This window comes from Coffea arabica, chromosome 5c, assembly GCF_036785885.1.
Source record: "Coffea arabica cultivar ET-39 chromosome 5c, Coffea Arabica ET-39 HiFi, whole genome shotgun sequence".
NCBI classification, from domain to species: domain Eukaryota; kingdom Viridiplantae; phylum Streptophyta; class Magnoliopsida; order Gentianales; family Rubiaceae; genus Coffea; species Coffea arabica.
In genome coordinates, this window is record NC_092319.1 from 41,929,531 (window position 1) to 41,950,549 (window position 21,019).

Here is a 21,019-nt window from a genome sequence, read left to right on the forward strand (position 1 = left end):
TTTGATGTAATTATCCAAAATAAAAATCAAGAAGCAAAATATTCTCTTGTTTAGGACACCCAAGAAGAAGCGTACGAACATCGCACGTCATAGTTGTGAACTAAAAACTTTTACTTTTCTTTTTCTTTGTTTGGGTAAGCTATTGTGAACTGAAATTATTTTGATTTTTTGAGTATCAATTAGGAAGAAGGAATTTAGCAATCATCATTTACAGTTCAATTAAGAATTCTTGGGACATTTTTTAGACCCTTTCATTTTTCAGCATAATTGATATTTTCTATACAAATAAGAAAGCTCAGATGTTTACCTGCCTGATTAAATAGTAAACTCTTTTGTAATATTGGAGTTTTCGTGTCATGAAAAAAGAGCTAGCACAAATGACCACCACGAATTTTCACAATTTTTTCAACAATTAGTAATATTCCAATCGCATTTATATTTTTTGTCACGTCCCGAGCCCACACGCGCCCATCACGTGACATTCGCCGTATTCCCAAGTCCCACTCAAGAATACAAGACTACATTAACTAAACTACTTTTACAAGTATTAAAACAATATAATATAATTAAACAAAGTGGGGTAGACATATCATATAAAAGGTAGTCTACGAATACTCAAGACGTTCGTACATTTATTTTCTAATTGAAACCATAGAAACAAAAGTAAATGAAGCTAACAACTAGAGTAGCTAGCCTACCAACTTCTAAACTAATAGAAGTCATTCTCAGGGTCTTCTACGTAAACCAATTCATACTCCTTAGAATCTGCAAAATGGTAAAAAGTGGGTTGAACGACAAATCACCCAATAGGTAATATCTACCCCTCTGTTGGACCATGTATTCGTAACTTTATAGATACATATCAAATCCTTTGCACATAAATCACCTCTATAATTTTGAAAGTAACGACATTTATAAAACAATCAGCAGTAAAGAATGACAAGGAATTTAAAAGCACTTTATTGACAACCATACATGAGAAATTGCAATGTCATAAATCACTTTGCAACAATTCACAAGTCTCTTCATATCCATTCATGAATCATCCCATAAAATGTCGCATATCCGTTCATAGATCATTTTAAAACAGTTCATAAATCATTTCATACCGTTCATAAACCTTCTTTCAGTTCAACTCATAACAAGTACATGCATTGACCGACTACTGAGTATTCAGCCTAGAGATTTTACCCCTTCTAGTGGGCGACCAATAGGTTTCATGACTACCGATTGATCTCATTTCATACATGGGTCAATCGGCCAGACTTTATACCAGGTTACCCTGACCTTGTCAATCGGCTGGACTTCATACCAGACTACCATGACTTTGTCAATCGGTCAATTGGCTGGGTTTTATACCAGGCTACCATGACCTCACCATTCGGCCGGATTTTATACCAGACTACCATGGCGATTAGACAGGACTGTAGCCCCTACCGTCTATTCCATGACTGCTCTGACCTTTACTTGTCAAAATTCATCTCATATACCGTATACATAACTCTTTGCTTTCATAAAAGATTCAACTCATTTTGTATATAAGAAACATATCAAAACATTTCAAATAAGTCATATGGTCCATTTTTGTATAGTAAAATATAACTTTCATAAATATCCAAGCAAAGCATTTAATCAAACACCTTTCGAGTCACCACAACAAAATAGGATTGAAAACAAGAATTTCACTTTGCACATTTGAAATCTCAGAAGGGTAAGTACCACCTACCTCTGTTTGGTTGCTCGAGTGGAACTACCTTAGATCCTTGTATCGTACCTATCAAATGCATAAACTTCCTAATTAGTTGTTATTTCCTATAGATGCATAAATATACAAACTCTAAACGAGTCGAAGATTCATGTCTAAACCATTATATGAACCCTAGCAGCCTTTTCCTAAATTGAACGATTTTTATTTTTGAAAAGTTTCCTAAATTGGAAAGTTTCTATTTTTAAAAAGTTTCTTAATTCGAAAAGTTCTCCTTTTTGTAAAGTTTCTTAATTTAAAATAAAATAATTATTCATAATCATGTTTATTATCTTGACTACTATCTTACTATATTTACTTATAATTTATAATTATTCATTATTATTATTAATTTCCTTGACGGGTATTTTACATATGTACAAGTTAAAAAAAAAACTGAATTACACCCGTTCACTGCAAGTATACAGGTCAACTAATAGTTTAGGGTATATATCGGGTCGATCTCACAGGGAAGAGTGAACAATTACCGGTATTACTAAAACTTTTCTATTATTTAGACTATCAATGAATTATAACAAATTTAACCTACTGAAATTATACAAAATGACAAATAAAAACTCCTTAGGTTGTGGTATCCCTAACTACTCATGCAATTGCTATTTTTGGATCATTGAATACTACTATCTAGGCTAGTTATGGTGTAATTTCCTTAAACATGTGAAACCTACTTTCGTAGTGAATCAACTATACTCATAACTAATCCATACCTATTTTCATGGTTATGAAATTAGTTACAAGTTCATTTATTCAGTGAAATTACATGAAATGAATCACTAAAAACCACATAAGTGCACCTCTACTTTCGTGAGTGTACTCCCTATGTTTAATACTTCTTGAACTAGTGTTAAATCTCAATTTTCATTGCAGAAACAACACCTTAGATAATCACAATCAATTGTACCAGATTAATCATGATTTAAAGAGCCAAATGCTAAATAACTTGCTCAAATCATAGCAACCAAATAACCAAATAATAAACACTAACAATTATAGAAAGTTCAACCAAACCCAAGACATAAACTTTAGAGACACATATTGAACACAAAATCCAGAACTTGTATATTAACTAAACTTGGAATCAAGTACAAAAGATAAAGAGTTTGGAAGGAATGTAACCCTTGTCACATGAGTTTATCTCCTTGCCTTCTTCATCCTCCATTTTCATCTTTGCCTAGCTAATAAACAAGAATGGATGAACTACTAGCTAAACTATCCTACACTAAGAAGAATGGCAGAGCTACATTTTTGCAGACCAAGCTTTCTCCCGTATCTCTCTCTATCCCTCTCTATCTCCCCCAATTTTGCAATGAATTTGGCTATTTAATGATGAAAGGTTGGTCAAGAAATGAGATTTTCAACTCCCTTTTACAGTTGAAAATGTTTCTCACATGTCTAGCATCACATGTGAGTTGGTGGAGTTGAAAATAAGCTTTTCGCATAAAGAACAGCCTTCTCTGACCACAATCCGGCCAAAAATCCGGCCAAATTCCGGCCGGATTGCTACAGTGACCATTTGGTCACTTCTTGTTCAATTTCCAGCTCTGCTCTGATTTTGACTCAACTTCAACTGAACGTTTCTTGATGATAAAAGCTGATTTAGCTCTTAACCAAAACATAAAAATTGTAACCCTTTGAGTTAGCTTTCCAATGCATTAAGAATCACCTCATTTGGATTTGTGTGGGCTGAGAAATAACCGAAATACCCTTGCCTGCCCATTGCCCTGTTCCAGCTTTGACTATAGAAAAGTAGCCACTGTAATTCGGCTTTTTGACTTGGAAAACCTTCAAACTAGATTCACATGTCTTCACCAAAATTGTAGATCTATCTCTTATCTTTAAATTGGTTCAAGAATCAACTCAATCCGATTACTGTAGCTCAAGTTATAGCAAAAATACGAAAATATGTCAAAACTGTCAAAAATGCACAAAATCCAAGTAGAAATTGATAAAAACCTCATTTAATCACTTAAAAGCATTTTTTACCAATTATAGCCAAAATGATTCATTTTCTTCCAATAATATATTCAAAGTGACTAAAAATAATATAAAATATCATACAATTATTACGTAAATTAATCACTTATCAGTCCTCGTCGTCGCTAATTTATTTTATTACCACTTATATATATATGTTAAATAGTTACTATTACCTTTCCCTTTATTTTCACTTTTATGCGTGTGTAGATGTTATTATTATTTATGTATATATGTACATATATATATTGACTTATTATAATTATTATTGTCTTAGTTTATTCCACTCGTATTTATATTTTTATCTCCGTTTATATCCTTAATTTATTTCCTCCATGCCCATATTGTTAATATCCTTACTATTATTGTCTAATACTTATTATTTACTATTATTATTATTATTAGTGTTATCGTCTGTATTATTATTTACTACTACTACTACTATTCTTATTATTATTTTAAGCGTCTCGTTTAACAACTTAGATTTATCTTACATTATCTAAATTAGCCTAGCAAGGCTAGATTAAGATGTTTTAAATTTTCATTTAGGTACTTTAGACTTAATCAATTAAGTAAGATTTCAAATAACTAACTCTTTAATTCTAACGACTACTTTAGATTAGGTCCTAAATTTTAATACCCACGATAAACCATTAAAAAAAAGACTAGTTATATTTAAAATTTATTTATTAAACATTTAATAAATTTTATACTATAGTTTGGTCCAAATTTAAATTTGCCGTTTTTCGTCTTTGGGTTGGACCCATGGTTGGCCAAAAGCCAACTTGGCCAACCATGTCTGACCATGGTCGCCAGACTCTCTGGCGACCCAAATCTTCAATTGGTTGGCCGAAAAAGCCAACCATAATCTTATTCTATTGTCGCCAGCAGTTGCTAGCGACATCATCAATTTTTTTTATTTTTTTTTTGGTCTTTCGGCCAACCTTTCCTCTGTACCAAGGTTGCCGCACTTGCGAGCGACCTCTGTCTTTTTTTTTTTTTCTTTTTTTTTTCATCGCTGAAGCTTGGCTTCAGCAACGGAGAGTTCTTTTCTGCTCCTTTTTTTTCCTCTTAATAACTTTCCAATCGATTTGAGTAAACCCTATTCATCCAATAATAAAATTTAATACCTTAATCCTACTAATTCAGATACGAATCCTCTTAAATCTCATATACCAGCATATATATCTATACATGTATATATATAACATAATACATGTCCGTAAAATCTTTGGAATAATTAATCCGACTACTAGAATTTAAAAGAGAATTTTCACGTGAATTTGGGACTTACAGGTTTGGGGGCCTAGTCATCTGATCGATTGACGGTGTCGCCTACTTCTCCTTCTCTACTCTCTGACGGCTTTTGCTTTAAGGAGGTAGACGAAAGAAACGTAAGGAGAGTGTTATTTTTCTTCTTAGGGTTTCAATAAAATCCTAAACCTAGCACCACCCACTAGTAGGTGGTTTGGATAAGAGTTTTAACTATTGTGAACTTTCACCCTATCTTATCTCATATTACCCCTTAATTAACCCTTTAACTTAACCTGCAATTAATTTTTTTTTCTTTTACCCATAGTAAATTACCATTTAATTAAATTGGGCAAGATAAAATGATCCCAAAAATCGTGGGTTTTACATTCTTCCCCCTTTACAAAAAGTTTCGTCCTCAAAACTTACGTACCTTGATAAAAAGATAGGGATGTCTATTCCGCATGTCTTCTTTTAACTCCTACATTGCCTCTCGTGGTGTATGGTTCGTCCATTACACCTTCACGTAGGGTATGGTCCTTCTCCTTAGAACTTGATGCTTATGATCCACGATTCTCAAAAGAACTTCCTCCACTGACAAGGTCTCTCTCACCTCGATGGGTTGTCCTCCAAAATATGGTTCGGGTCAAATACATACTTCCTTTGTTGGGAGACATGAAAAATATTATATATCCTTGATAGAACAGGTGAAAGGATCAGTCAATACGCTAAAGGTCCCACACCTCTAGTATTTCGTAAGGTCCAACAAACCTTGGACTTAACTTGCTACTTCTTCCAAATCTCATCACTCCCTTGGTGGGGAATATCTTCAAATATACCTTTTCTCCCGATTGAAACTCTAAAGACCTCCTTTTTTTGAATCTGCCCAACTCTTGTTTCAGTCCTGAGCTACTTTTAATCTTTCCCGAATAATCTTAATTTTCTCTAAAGTTCGTTCCACCAAATTAAGGCCAGTGATCATATTTTCACCTACTTCATCCCAATATAAGAAAAATCTACACTTTTGCCCATACAACGCTTCAAACGGTCCCATGCCGATCCCGCTATAATAGCTATGGTTATACGAGAATTCTATTAGTTTTACTAGCCTATCCTAACTATCCGAAAAGTCTAGAGCACAAACTCTCAACATGTCTTCAAGTGTCTGTATGGTCCTTTTTTACTGTAAATTAATTGTTATCAAATGCTCTGATACCACTAAAAATGTCACGCCCCGAACCCGCACGCGCCCGTCACGTGACATCCACTGTATTCCTAAGTCCCACTCAAGAATACAAGACTACATTTACAAGTATTAAAACAATATAATATAATTAAACAAAGTGCGGTACACATATCATATAAAAGGTAGTCTACGAATACCCAAGACGTTCGTACATTTATTTTCTAATTGAAACCATGGAAACAAAAGTAAATGAAGCTAACAACTAGAGTAGCTAGCCTACCAACTTCCAAACTAATAGAAGTCATTCTCAGGGTCTTCTACGTAAATCAATTCATACTCCTCAGAGTCTGCAAAATGGTAAAAAGTGGGTTGAGCGACAAATCGCCCAGTAGGTAATATCTATCATTCTGTTGGACCATGTACTCGTAACTTTATAGATACATATCAAATCCTTTGCACATAAATCACCTCTATAATTTTGAAAGTAACGACATTTATAAAACAATCAACAGTAAAGAATGACAAGAAATTTAAAAGCATTTTATTGACAACTATACATAAGAAATCGCAATGTCATAAATCACTTTGCAACAATTCATAAGTCTCTTCATATCCATTCATGAATCATCCCATAAAACGTCGCATATCCGTTCATAGATCATTTTAAAACAGTTCATAAATCATTTCATACCGTTCATAAACCTTCTTTCAGTTCAACTCATAACAAGTACATGCATTGACCGACTACTGAGTACTCAGCCTAGAGATTTTACCCCTTCTAGGTGGACGACCAATAGGTTTCATGACTACCGATTGATCTCATTTCATACATGGGTCAATCGGCCAGACTTTATACCAGACTACCCTGACCTTATCAATCGGCTAGACTTTATACCAGACTACCATGACTTTGTCAATCGGTCAATCGGCTGGACTTTATACCAGGCTACCATGACTTTATCAATCGGTCAATCGGCTAGGATTTATACCAGGCTACCATGATCTCACAAATCGGCCGGACTTTATACCAGACTACCATGACGATTAGACAGGACTGTAGCCCCTACCGTCTATTTCATGACTACTCTGACCTTTACTTGTCAAAGTTCATCTCATATACCGTATACATAAATCTTTGCTTTCATAAAAGATTCAGCTCATTTTGTATATAAGAAACATATTAAAACATTTCAAATAAGTCACATGGTCCATTTTTTTATAGTAAAATATAACTTTCATAAATATCCAAGCAAAACATTTAATCAAACACCTTTCGAGTCACTACAATAAAATAGGATTGAAAACAAGAATTTCACTTTGCACATTTGAAATCTCAGAAGGGTAAGTACCGCCTACCTCTGTTTGGCTGCTCGAATGGAACTACCTTAGATCCTTGTATCATACCTATCAAATGCATAAGCTTCCTAATTAGTTGTTATTTCCTATAGATGCATAAATATACAAACTCTAAACGAGTCGAAGATTCATGTCTAAACCATTATATGAACCCTAGCAGCCTTTTCCTAAATTGAACGATTTCTATTTTTGAAAAGTTTTCTAAATTGGAAAATTTCTATTTTTAGAAAGTTTCTTAATTCGAAAAGTTCTCCTTTTTGTAAAGTTTCTTAATTTAAAAGAAAATAATTATTCATAATCATGTTTATTATCTTGACTACTATCTTAATATATTTACTTATAATTTATAATTATTCATTATTATTATTATCGTCCTCGTCGTCGCTAATTTATTTTATTACCACTTATATATATATGTTAAATAGTTACTATTATCTTTCCCTTTATTTTCACTTTTATGCATGTGTAGGTGTTATTATTATTTATGTATATATGTACATATATATTGACTTATTATAATTATTATTGTCTTAGTTTATTCCACTCGTATTTATATTTTTTATCTTCGTTTATATCCTTAATTTATTTCCTCCATGCCCATATTGTTAATATCCTTACTATTATTGTCTAATAATTATTATTTACTATTATTATTATTAGTGTTATCGTCCGTATTATTATTTACTACTACCACTACTATTCTTATTATTATTTTAAGCGTTTCGTTTAACAATTTAGAATTTATCTTACATTATCTAAATTAACCTAGTAAGGCTAGATTAAGATGTTTTAAATTTCCATTTAGGTACTTTAGACTTAATCAATTAAGTAAGATTTCAAATAACTAACCCTTTAATTCTAAGGACTACTTTAGATTAGGTCCTAAATTTTAATACCCACGATAAACCATTAAAAAAAAGACTAGTTATATTTAAAATTTATTTATTAAACATTTACTAAATTTTATACTATAGTTTGGTCCAAATTTAAATTTGCCGTTTTTCGTCCTTGGGTTGGACCCATGGTTGGCCAAAAGCCAACCTGGCCAACCATGTCTGACCATAGTCGCTAGACTCTCTGGCGACCCAAATCTTCAATTGGTTGGCCAAAAAAGCCAACCATAATCTTATTCTATAGTCGCCAGCAGTTGCTAGCGACATCATCAATTTTTTTATTTTTTTTTTGGTCTTTCAGCCAACCTTTCCTCTGTACCAAGGTTGCCGCACTTGCGAGCGACCTCTGTCTTCTTTTTTTTTTTTCTTTTTTTTTTCATCGCTGAAGCTTGGCTTCAGCAATGGCAGAGAATAGCAACAGCGAGTTCTTTTCTTCTCCTTTTTTTTTCCTCTTAATAACTTTCCAATCGATTTGGGTAAACCCTATTCATCCCATAATAAAATTTAATACCTTAATCCTACTAATTCAGATACGAATCCTCTTAAATTTCATATACCAGCATATATATCTATATATATATAACATAATACATGTCCGTAAAATCTTTGGAATAATTAATTCGACTACTAGAACTTAAAAGAGAAGTTTTACGTGAATTTGGGACTTACAGGTTTGGGGGTCTAGTCATCTGATTGATTGACGGTATCGCCTACTTCTCCTTCTCTACTCTCTGACGACTTTTGCTCTAGGGAGGCAGACGAAAGAAAGGTAAGTAGAGTGTTATTTTTCTTCTTAGGGTTTCAATAAAATCCTAAACCTAGCACCACCTACTAGTAGGTGGTTTGGATAAGAGTTTTAACTATTGTGAACTTTCACTCTATCTTATCTCATATTACCCCTTAATTAACCCTTTAACCTAACCTGCAATTATTTTTTTTTCTTTTACCCATAGTAAATTACCATTTAATTAAATTGGGCAAGATAAAATGAGCCCAAAAATAATGGGTTTTACATTTTTGTTCTAGAATAAGAAATTGAGAATCATATGTGTACAAATGGAAACTCTAGTTCCAAGTACAAGAATGAAAATGTTGTGCATGTGATGTTATAGGCAATGTTTTAAAACTTGAATTATTAAGTGAATTGGATGAGCTTTTCGTTTACAGTTCAAACTGGTTCAACCGGTTTAATTCAGTTGAAATGTTTTTCTTTTTATTCTTTTATTTACTACGTAAGTTGGATTGACTTTAAAATTGAAAAAAAAATTTAGTATGAATAAATACAAAAGTCTAATTTTTCTTTATCTATTTTGATCGATTCGACTTGTTCTTGACTTAATTTGATTGATTTAATTGATTTTTTGGGTTCAATAGTGAACTGGACTAGTGCCATGGCTGCTTCATAGTTTGATCAGTCCAAACTGACCAATTTAGTCCAATTTTCAAAACACTACTTATAGGTAAAGTGCCGAAGACTTGAAGGTGCTATTTTGACTATTGTTTGAATCATACCACTAAATTTAGTTTAAAATTTTTCAATAGAAACCAAATGATGATTTTATACCACTTTTTGAATCATACCACTTTCATTTTATTTTCCAAAATGAAATATATCAGTATTATTATGAATTGGACATATATGTATATATTGACAAACCAACGCAATTGTATAGTAGATACACAAATATAGGCACACAAAAAGTAGATATGTAACATGTAATAAACTGTATGTATGTATGTCTGAATATACAAATTATTTTTGCCTTTTCGTTACATATAAAGATATACTTAACGGGTATATATTTTTTTTATTATGTAAAGTTTAAGAATTGAAAGAGAAGGTTAAGAACTTTTGTTATATTAAGAAGATAACTGAATAAAATCAAAACTCTAAATCATGTCTTGCTTGTGAGGTTAAAAAAGAAACGAAGATGAGAAATATTTTCAGTTAATTGGCAAGTTGGAGCAGCTTTAATTTCAGTTAATTTCCAAGATTTTCAGTTAATTGGCATTTTCAGTTAATTTCCAAGATTTTTTAAAGCAAATCCCTTGCTTCCTCAATCTCTTTACAAGACTTGCTCTACGCTCCCACGGAATAGTGGTGCCGGAGATGCAGCGAGACGGCTCCGTTACCTGTTTAAAGGGAAGATCAAGAAATAAAAAAAAATATGTGATTCTGCCTACCCTATCCACCACTGGCAGCGATGCTGCTTCCAAGACTCCCAACAAACCCATTCCAGAGTCCACCACTACCGCCGAGAAGCGCACTGACACCAATAACAATGGTGACAAATCTGAGGAAGCAGGAGGCAGAGGACGTAAAGGTGGCTTCTTTAGAGGAGGCATTCGGCACAAGCTGAGGAAGATATATCAACATGTTTCGGATTACCTCACAAGGAGACGAATCCACGTATTAGAAGCAGAGTTGAGTTCCCTGAAAGAGTACGTAAAACAAATAGGTGGTGATGTGAAGGAGTTAAAATAAGGGATTGAAGAACTGAAGGATGAGGTTGAACGGGTCAACAAGAAGGTTGACGAGATGGAAAGTAAGGAGAAAAGATGGTGGTGGAAGATCTATTGGCTGTTCTGAGATGAGGTAATTCAGATTAATCAGAATTGTTAGATATGATCATTTTTCTTTTTCTTTTTTCCTTTTCTTATTAGAGATTAATCGGAATTGTTAGAGATGTGGTAATTCAGTTGATGTGATGCTAGCAATTGATGATAGCTAATGTACAGACAATTATTGGTGGTCGACTTTTAGGTCCTTCGTAAAGTTGCCTCTCTGTTTTTCTGAGAAGAAGCTTGTTGATCTTGTTAGTTTTCTTCCCCGGGGAAATTTCGGTCATTTAACAAAAAATTGTTTTTTTAATTTGAATAAAAAAATATGTCATGTCTCAAATTGACTCATTCTCTTGGGTTAGGAGGGTCTACAGCATTTATATTTATTAAAATGTTTGTTTGTTTGTGGAATTTAGGACCATTTCTAATTGGGGTTCAACTTCATTGGGAACCCCATCCAATAATGATTAATACGTGTCCCATCCAATAATGATTTAGAATCTAACTTTTAAAATATCTCTCTTAACGAGACACTTGTTACTTTAAAAAGTTCTGCAATATAAAAACATGTATCTAACTTTTAAAATATCTCTCTTAATAAGACACTTGTTACTTTAAAAAGTTCTATAATATAAAAATATGTAACAGAAGATCCAAACCAATTTCAGGTGTTGTTTGTGCATTTACGCTTAGTTTGATATTTGGCCCATGTAGCATACCCAATGAAACAATTAGCTGATACATTTTCATAATGCCAAGATATCTAATACCTTTTACAACAAGTTGGTGTTTACTCTGTTGGAAATAGTTAATGATAAATCCCATATTGAAAGTATGTGAAGTAAGGAAGAGGTTTATAATCAAGTGCACACCTATTCAAATCAATTTGGTTTGTAGGAAATTTTGGAGGGAAACTTCAAAATTGCACATGCATTTGTCATGTTGACTATTAAATTAAAATATAAATTTAATGGTCAAAAGATTGGCATTTGGGTCTTAAGAACCGAAATTAATTTTAATTAATTTTATTTTAATATTTATTCTTAACTAAACAGTTTTCTTTTGGGGTTGTATCTGGTGATACAATGCATACAACCGGTAAATGTCCATTCATTTTAAAAGGTACCTATTCATGAAGAAATAGGTTTTCAAAAGACATGACATTTCTTTTGGGGTATCTGAACATTATAAATAATAGTGTTCAGATAACATAGGCCTTACTTTTACTTCTGCTTTACTATTCTTCTATATTGTTCAAAACGAAATTCTCTAACCCGTTTTTGGGAGAATTTCTGCATACAACTGTGTGGAAATTCTGGTTGATTTTGTTAATTCTAGAGGGAATTGCTACAAACCAGGTAGTAGAATAGTGGGGGCAAATTTTTTTAAGGAAAGTGAATTTTCAGGTCAAAACCGTTTCCTATTATTGTAGTCATTACTGTTTTCCTATAAGCATTTTGGGTGGGATTTAAGCTTAGACAAATCATAACGCTTTTTACTCTCCATCCTGGTTCAAGATGACGATCATACTTTTATATTTCTAGATCCATTAATCTTTTTTATCAATATAGATCTGGTCGTGGTACACACGGGTTTGTAGATTAGTGATACATTTAGCTGGGATCATCAACCTTATAAGAAACATTGAGAAAGACGTTCCAACAATTAATATGGATCTATTGGAATTATGGGCCCAAATATCCGGTGAGCAGCTCTGGATTTTAAACACGCTAAATGACTTGTCTTGACTCTTGATGGAGAGATTCTACAATATGCATGGAATAGATTACATTCAATCTCAAGTTGCCCCAGTTAAACACTAATTTATTTCATTGTCCGGTTTTTCACGTTTTCTTATTTGAAAATGATGCATGCATCTACTTATAGATATCCTTCTAACCTTCCACAACATAGAGCATCTGTTTTTCTTGTAGTAAAGAACCATTTACACAGCAATAATGAACCGGCATGCGTTCAATTTTAGCAGCTGCTTCACAGCAGATATCAGTATCTTTTTTCTCCCTCTCCTCTTCCTACTGCCCATCTTCTTGTTCATCCTATACAAAAGAAGCTCTTCTCTCCCACCAGGTCCAAATCCATGGCCAATTATTGGAAATCTTCATCAAATAGGGAGCAGGCCACACATTGGCTTGGCTCAATTAGCACAAAACTTCGGTCCCCTCATGTCAGTTTATCAAGGGAGCCAACTTTTGATTGTTGGATCAATTCTTCTTTGCAAGAACTTTGTATCTTAATTAATTCATTACTTGCAAGGAATTCAAAGAACCAATACCAAAATTTTGAATCAGCTAACTTGTAAATAATTTTGAGACAATATATTTCGTTATCATTGAGCATAAGTGCGTAATACGTGCAGCAATTTAGCAAGCATTAGGCATCACGGAAACAAATAAAACAATAATGTCGTTAGCCAAATTCTTTGCCAAACAAATTAAGCTACCATCAAGAGACGAAGAGGGATACCTTAAATCACCAAATTTCTTCAACTCGTTCCTTGCATATGACCTCTACTAATTTGATAACCGATAAGGATATCGATCTCCTTAAATCTGCATGCGAAGAAGAAGCACAAAAAGACGTGAATGAAATTCTCCAGTTCCAAATGTACTGAAAAACAAGATAATTTCTTGGAAAATGAATATCGTCGGAAAAAGGGAAATCCCAACCGGAAAAGAATTTAGACATCTCCATCACTAACAACAAATAAAAGGAGGAAGAAAATTATGGCAACTTTTCATGCATAATAGTCAAGAAACTCAGGTCACTGCAACTTTCCTTGAACATCTAGGCATTTTAAGGTTAGCTCTTGGAATAAACAGAAATGGTTATTATCTGTGAAGTTTTCATTACGATGTGAGCTATAGGTCATCACATTTTAGTGTTGATTTACTCAACCCATCCATAAGAAATTAAACGAACCACAGCTTGGACACAAAGTCAAGTTTTAAGTTATTACAAAATCAAATGAATGGAGCCATAACTACCAGAAGGTTAATTATGTAATCTCTTGGTTTCTTGTAAACTAACTGATGATTTTTCACATTAGTTTGAAATGTTGGATGCAAGCAAATGTATGTTCAAAAAGATTAGAGTTTGCAAAGTAGACGTAAAGTCCATTGTCATGACCACTTGATTATGGACTTCAGCAACTGCATTAATTGAATTAAATCTTCGTGTAAATTGGACGAAAGGCTATTAAATTGTTTCAAAATCTCTATTAGTTTCTATATAATTTTTATGTCAATTGACCCACTAAACTCCTAAAAGCGATCAATTGGGTCATTTCGGCTATTCTTTGGTTATAACATACGGAGCTCGTGGCACACTAGCTGCACACGACATTTGTTAGGGTATTTTTGTCATTTCATAGATGAAAAATATTATAAAGGGTTAACTAAGACTTAGAAAAGATTAATGACTGTGGGAGCGCTCAATAAAGAAAAGAAATTTCTTAGAAAAAAAAGCTATTACAAAGATGATTCTCGTGATCCTTAATCTTTTGGAAAAAGAATATAAGTATGTTAGAAATAAAGTAATTGGATTTACATTTCGAGAACCACAAAGGAAGAAAAATTACAAAAAATAGTCATGATAAAACTATTATATTCTTGAATGGGTAAAAAGGAATAAAAAGAAACTATTTTTAATTAGAAAAAGAAATGCAAAATTCTTATTCTAAGAAATTTCATCGCTTCTAAGAAATTCCTTTTTTTTAAAAAAATTTTTCTTTACCTATATTCCAATTCAATAGTTACTTTCTTCTCGACTTTTTTCCCCCTTTTTTCATATATACTATTTTGGTTCCACCCCATTCTTAGACTTAGGAAGAACCATTTCCATCCTACCTCATCCTTGTTTGTTTCCACCCCATTCTAATTAGACTTGAGAAGCACCATTTCAATCCTATCCCATCCATTACTGTTTTGAAGACCATATGAAGTAGTACGTTGTAACTACGCTTGATTCAGAGAGTAAAATTTCCATAGCATACTTGAGCACGAAGTATATAAATAGTTGACCCTGCAGAGTTGGTAAAGGCTACATCAAGTAGCATTTTTGTTAAGGAAATCATACTCAAAAAAGCACAATATTAAGATGTGACCCGCTTAAAAATTTTAAAGATGATATCCACTTGCCCTGTGCATTCTTGGATAGTTCGTATTACAGGACATTTTAAAGTTTCTAGACATTTAGCCGCCATCAGATAAATGGAATTTTTTTCGTTGTATTATGTTTTTCATTGTTTAGATTTCAATTTGCAAATTATTTCACCATCTTGGCATTTTTAAGGCTAACTCTTGGAATAAAGAAAATTTGTTGTCATCTGTAATGACTCCATATGATGTGAGCAGTACGGCATTATTGATTAGTTCTGATTTACTCAACTCGTTCATGGAGATACAAGTGAGCATAGCTTGAAAACAGAGTTTATTCAAGTCATACAATAAATGCATGGAGCAATAGTTATAAAAGGCTAAATATATTATCCCCTAATTTTCTTGTACCTATACATAATTTCTGACAATATTAATCGCATTTAAACTAATTAATTGCATTTAAACTAATCAATGCTTCTCAAATTAGGCAGGAATCTTAGTTTGAAATCTTTGGATTTTAGCAAATTCAGGTCCGAAAAGATGAGAAACATAGTAAATAATTCAATGGCACAATTCATTATGATAGTTCTTGTCCACATCTCTTAAGGACTTTAGGAGCTGCATTAATTGGCATAAAGCCTGGTTACCTTAACAATTGCAAAGTGATAACAATTGAAACAGAAAGCTCCTCAAGCAGGCTATGGAACAGAATTTCTTGAACTTCTATCTTTTAACTTCTTGAGCCTCTTGAATTTGAAGCCTGAATTTCGATTCCATAGATTCTTAGGCTTAGGAAGCTTCAATTCCATCTTTTTCCTAGAATCTTAATTAAGCAATGGTGCAGGAGAAAAAAATTAGGGGCTGCCAAAAGATTGATACAGTGAAGATGTAGAATGAGCAAAACCTATAAGTAAAATTTTCTAAACGTCATACTTGCATTCTCAAGAAGGCTAGCGAAATCTGTTGCCTTACTGATTCAGAAGTCGCCTTAATTATTTTCTCTCCTAGAGAGAAACCTTATATATTCTTTTGGCAGACCAAGCATTGATGCAATGATTCACAGTTTCGAATCCCAAACTCATACCAGTTGATCCTTCGTACCAACTATTGGAGGTCCATCGCAAGGTTAGCGTTCAAAATCTAAACAGCCAGCTCGCTATCCTTGAAAGTCAGCCAAGCTAACAAGAAAATAAGAGAAACCCTTAAGCTGTAAAGGGAAGTTGGCCAAATTCATCACTGTTGATAAGCTCAATTTGAAGCAACTAGAGCAATTGCCGCAATTAGCCTTGCTTGAGCTCCAACGATTTGTTAAAGGAGAATTGAAAAAACAAGAATTGAGTATGGAAACCAAATTCCAAGTCCCAAAGGGATCAATCATTATGGAATGAGCCAGTTTGGCATCAATGCTAGGGAAAATGGCCCTAGTGTTTATGATCTTTTTCAATCTAAACCATCAAGCAGCATGGCATTTACCCCAGCTGCTGGTCCCTCTAGGGTTAATGTTAGTAGTTCAATCGAGGAGGACACCGTAGTTTCTGCAGCGGAAACTTCGGTTTCTTTTAGTCCAATTTCATCAGTACTTGCTATTGCAACTAGGCATCCTCAACCATTTCAAGGATTCAGCAGTGGCTATGGTGGTTCATCTGGTTCCAGATCTAGATTTCCAGATTTTCTTAGATGTTATTAACTAATGGTTTTTATTTTTCGTTTTTATCCCATTAATGCACTAATGTTGTTGGCTTTTTCCTTCTTGTCTTTAATTAGCACCTTTGTAGATCCAATGTGTAGGATTTAGTTTTCTCTGTTGTTGTGTGTTTCAGCTGTGATGTTGTGATTTGATGTTGTACCTTGCAATAGTGCTATTGGCAATGTTGTGTTTCATTTGATGCAATTTCAAAATGTACTTCCTTTTGTCTGAGTTTATAATGATCAGATTTGTCCTAGTCAGGATTTTGGAATTGTAATTATCCTATATAATTTTCTTCTGTAAAGCACCATAGAATTTTAGCAGGGATTCTGGTATGGAGAATGCCCGCTTAATCCATAAAACTGAAAAACTATAGTGTAAAGGAGGTCATAAACCTCTACTATTGGGAACAACTAAAGTTCAAGTACTGACTGAAAATGCCTACTCTATCATTTTTTAAGGTTATCTGAGACCAGTTTTAATAACTCTTCAAAAGTTTGGCATGTTCGTACGAAGATAATTATAGGGCTACTTATATCTTTTAGTTCAAATATTTCATGTATCTAAACCACATAAAATTGACCAAAATGCCAATGCTATAATTTCTTTGCTTATGGGACTTCTTACATACAATTTTCGAAGGTTGGTGTCTTATTTTGAAACTAGAAGCTTAACAAAACATTATAGTATCCACCGACGGTGACACAAAAAATTCTATACAAATCCAAGTAAACTTGTGTACACGTTATGTTAAACTCGAGACCACACAAAATTAATAGATTCTATTGTTATTTATCCTTTTTTTTTTTCTCCATAGGATCAAGGCTCAATCTATATCTTCAATTTTTAACAGATAGAGTAAATGAAATTACAGATCAAGGTATACACATTACAGACAAGCCCATGTTAAAAAGATATGATATTAAATCATTTCCAAATTTAGGTAATTACAGTGATTATTTTTTCCAAATTAAGATATAGAAACAACATTCATCTTTACAACATCGATAGGTATATATTAAGCAAGACTCTCGTTTAGGAGCAACAAATAGAAGTGCACATATTACTTGTGAACTAAAACTCTTTTTTTTTTTTTTTTAAGGTTTGCAAATAAATAGGTTTTTGTTCACAATGAAGTTCTCCAAACTTTTTCTTCTTGTAAAGTAGGGTTACAAGGGAAGCGAATAAGTTCAGTAAAAACTCAACTCGAGCTCAACTCAATATATTAAATGCACAAATGACATGTAAGTGGAGCATAGATCTCTTAAGACAGAATGCATTCAGTACTTGGCGTTTTATTGTTTAAATCATTGTTTTATAAATTACTTCCCTATCAACTAGCTTTTTTTTTCTTTCCTTCTTTCTTTTTTTATTTACAACCCTTCCCACAATACTGCCCAACCCAAGCCTCCCTTATCAACTAGCTTAAGTATGTACTAGACTTTAACTTGTGCGCTTGTACAGGTTGATATAGTTTATAGCGATTATGCAAAATTTTAACACTTACCTAGTATAGAGTGTTTAAAACTTTTAATAACTTAAGGATACATAGAACTATTAAATGGGATTAAAAGGAGAAGAACAGAAAAATAAATTCATAATATTGCATTATGTTCTAAATTAAAGAAGGAAAAGTAGAGAAATATGAATTGGGTAAAAAATTAGATTTGGGAACAATATTAATTATGTGTGTACGTGTGTGTAGGAGTAAACTAATTTCTGAAAACCTACATCCTGTTTCTCTAAAAAAAAAAAACTATATCTTGCTTACCGTGCAAGTCCGTCTTACTTTCATTGCCACACCATAATCGATTAATTAAAGCAGAATTTAAAAAAAAAAAAAAAAAGAAGGCATAGAAAGCAATGAACTAATTAACTCAACTAATGTAAATTGGAAGAACTTACACATACATTGTACATTTTCATGATCGAAAGGCTAGATGTTCAAATGCAATCTTCTTGGTACAAAGTTAAACCTAAATTAAAAAATGAACCGATAAATAAAGCAATTAAGAAAGCATGAAAAATGTAAGAACATACCATGCATTCATATATTCAACAAAAATATCACGCAAGAGCATTGCGTTTTCAAAAATAGTCTTATACCTAAAAAGGTGGGCAAAAATTTTTAAAACCTATTACAAAATTAATGTATCAAAATAATCATCACTAAATCGTCATGGAAGGAATAAAGTTTCTCAAGAAAAAAAAAAGTAAAAACTAGTAGATGAACTAGATAGTTTTTGAAATGATTGACATCATTACTGACTAATATATTTTATAAGTACAGGGATGGGATTTCAAATTTGGGGTTAATCTGATATGAGAATAAGATTTTTGATTTTGTCAACATAGACTATTTTATATCTGAATTTTGACAACAGATAACAGGTTTGTCTATTCATGATCAAAAGAGGTAGATACTATCTACGTTAAAAAAAAGTAAATACTCTTAAAAAATAAAATAAATTCTAATATAGTAGAAGGTAAAAGAGAAAGTTTTAGAAGATGTGGTGATTTTTTTAAGGGAAATTTGTCAAATTGGTCCCTAACATTTACACAAAAAACTTTTTTAGTCCCTAACATTTAAAATCAGTCAGAATAGTCCTTAACATATAAATTATGATCCATTTTGGTCTTAATGCTCATATTTGCTCATTTCTCCGACTAAAAATAGCACGCTTCTCTCACGTGGGTATATTTTCAAGGGCAAAATTGGAAAACACAAGCTTTTCTTCCCTTTTCAATGACAACATTTTCACGTATTTTTCTTTCCATGTTCTGAAATTAGGGCTTTTCTCCCCTTTTGCTTATGGTCATGGACTCTTTGCTATCGAGCTATGCCTCTTTCGATGAAGAACAAGATCAATAACAAGAAGATAAACCATAGCTCTCAAATCCCAGATGCGTTGGATTCCTCTTCTCACTGTCACCCCCGAAATCTTCATCATTTTCTTCTTCCTCATCCATCTCCTTTCCACTTGCCCCACCCTAATCCCATCCCCCAAAGCCCCCCGTCTCGTCATCTTCCTCAACCATGAATCCACATAAATCTAATAAACTACAAGAAGAGAGGGATGGGCAGCAATTGCTAAAAAATCGAAAAAGTTCGAGACTTTTGGCATCGCTTGCAAAACCATCGTCATCTTTGTTCACTTCGCTTTCTCAACCCAAATAATCTTCCACGTCATCTCTTTTCTCTTCTCTTCCGCAGCCCACCAAAACCCACAATCTTGATGCCCGGGTTTCGCCTCCAATACAATTTGCTAGAAAGAGGGTGGTGGTGGTTCCTTGGCGGTCGGATCACACAACTTTAACGGAAAGGTGACAGAATCAAGCTCGCCGGGTTTAATGGTGGTGGTTCCTTGGGGGATCAACAACAGCAGCCACACCGCTAGGGGGATCAAACCCCAAATTGACGCTAGTGCTTTTCAATTTGAGGGGAATATACCGAAGTGGCGGTAGTAGAAGCTTCAATTCCACATTTACAATGAAAACAATAGTATTTTCTAGTTTTGCCCTTGAAAATATGCCACGTGAGAGAGGTGTGCTATTTTTAGGCATAGAAATGAGCAAATACGAGCATTAGGACCAAAATGGATCATAATTTATATGTTAAGGACTATTCTGGCTGATTTTAAATGTTAGGGACTAAAAAAGTTTTTTGTGTAAATGTTAGGGACCAATTTGGCAAATTTTCCTTTTTTTAAAGCCTAAGATTTTAAAGATATGTGATTGAGTGTATAAGATACGTTTATTTTGAACGTTGGGAAAAATGATTTTATTAACAATAACCAATTAAATAGCACAATCTAAAACAAAACTTGACTCATAAATAATGCTCAATTAAGCGTGCCAAGTAGGAGTAGAAAACTTGTCCAATTGAAATAATTATATAAGATATGTCTATTTTGAAAGTTTGGAATGGAGGGATTCAAAGAAAACTTGACCTATAAATGCTGCTCAATCTGGCATGCATTAAAATAGCTACTTATAATATATATATATATAGACACACACATTTTCTTATTTGGTAAAATTCCGAGACAATTTGTATTATGTGACATTTCCAAGTTCCTTGGCATTTACCAGCCATCAAATAAATGAAAATTTTTTTCCTCTTCAAGTAAACATGATAAGACAAATAAAGTTCAGACTATTATTTCTTAGTTGTCTTCATCAAAAGTCGTCCCAAACATAGAGGTGTCAAAATGGGTGATTTGGGCG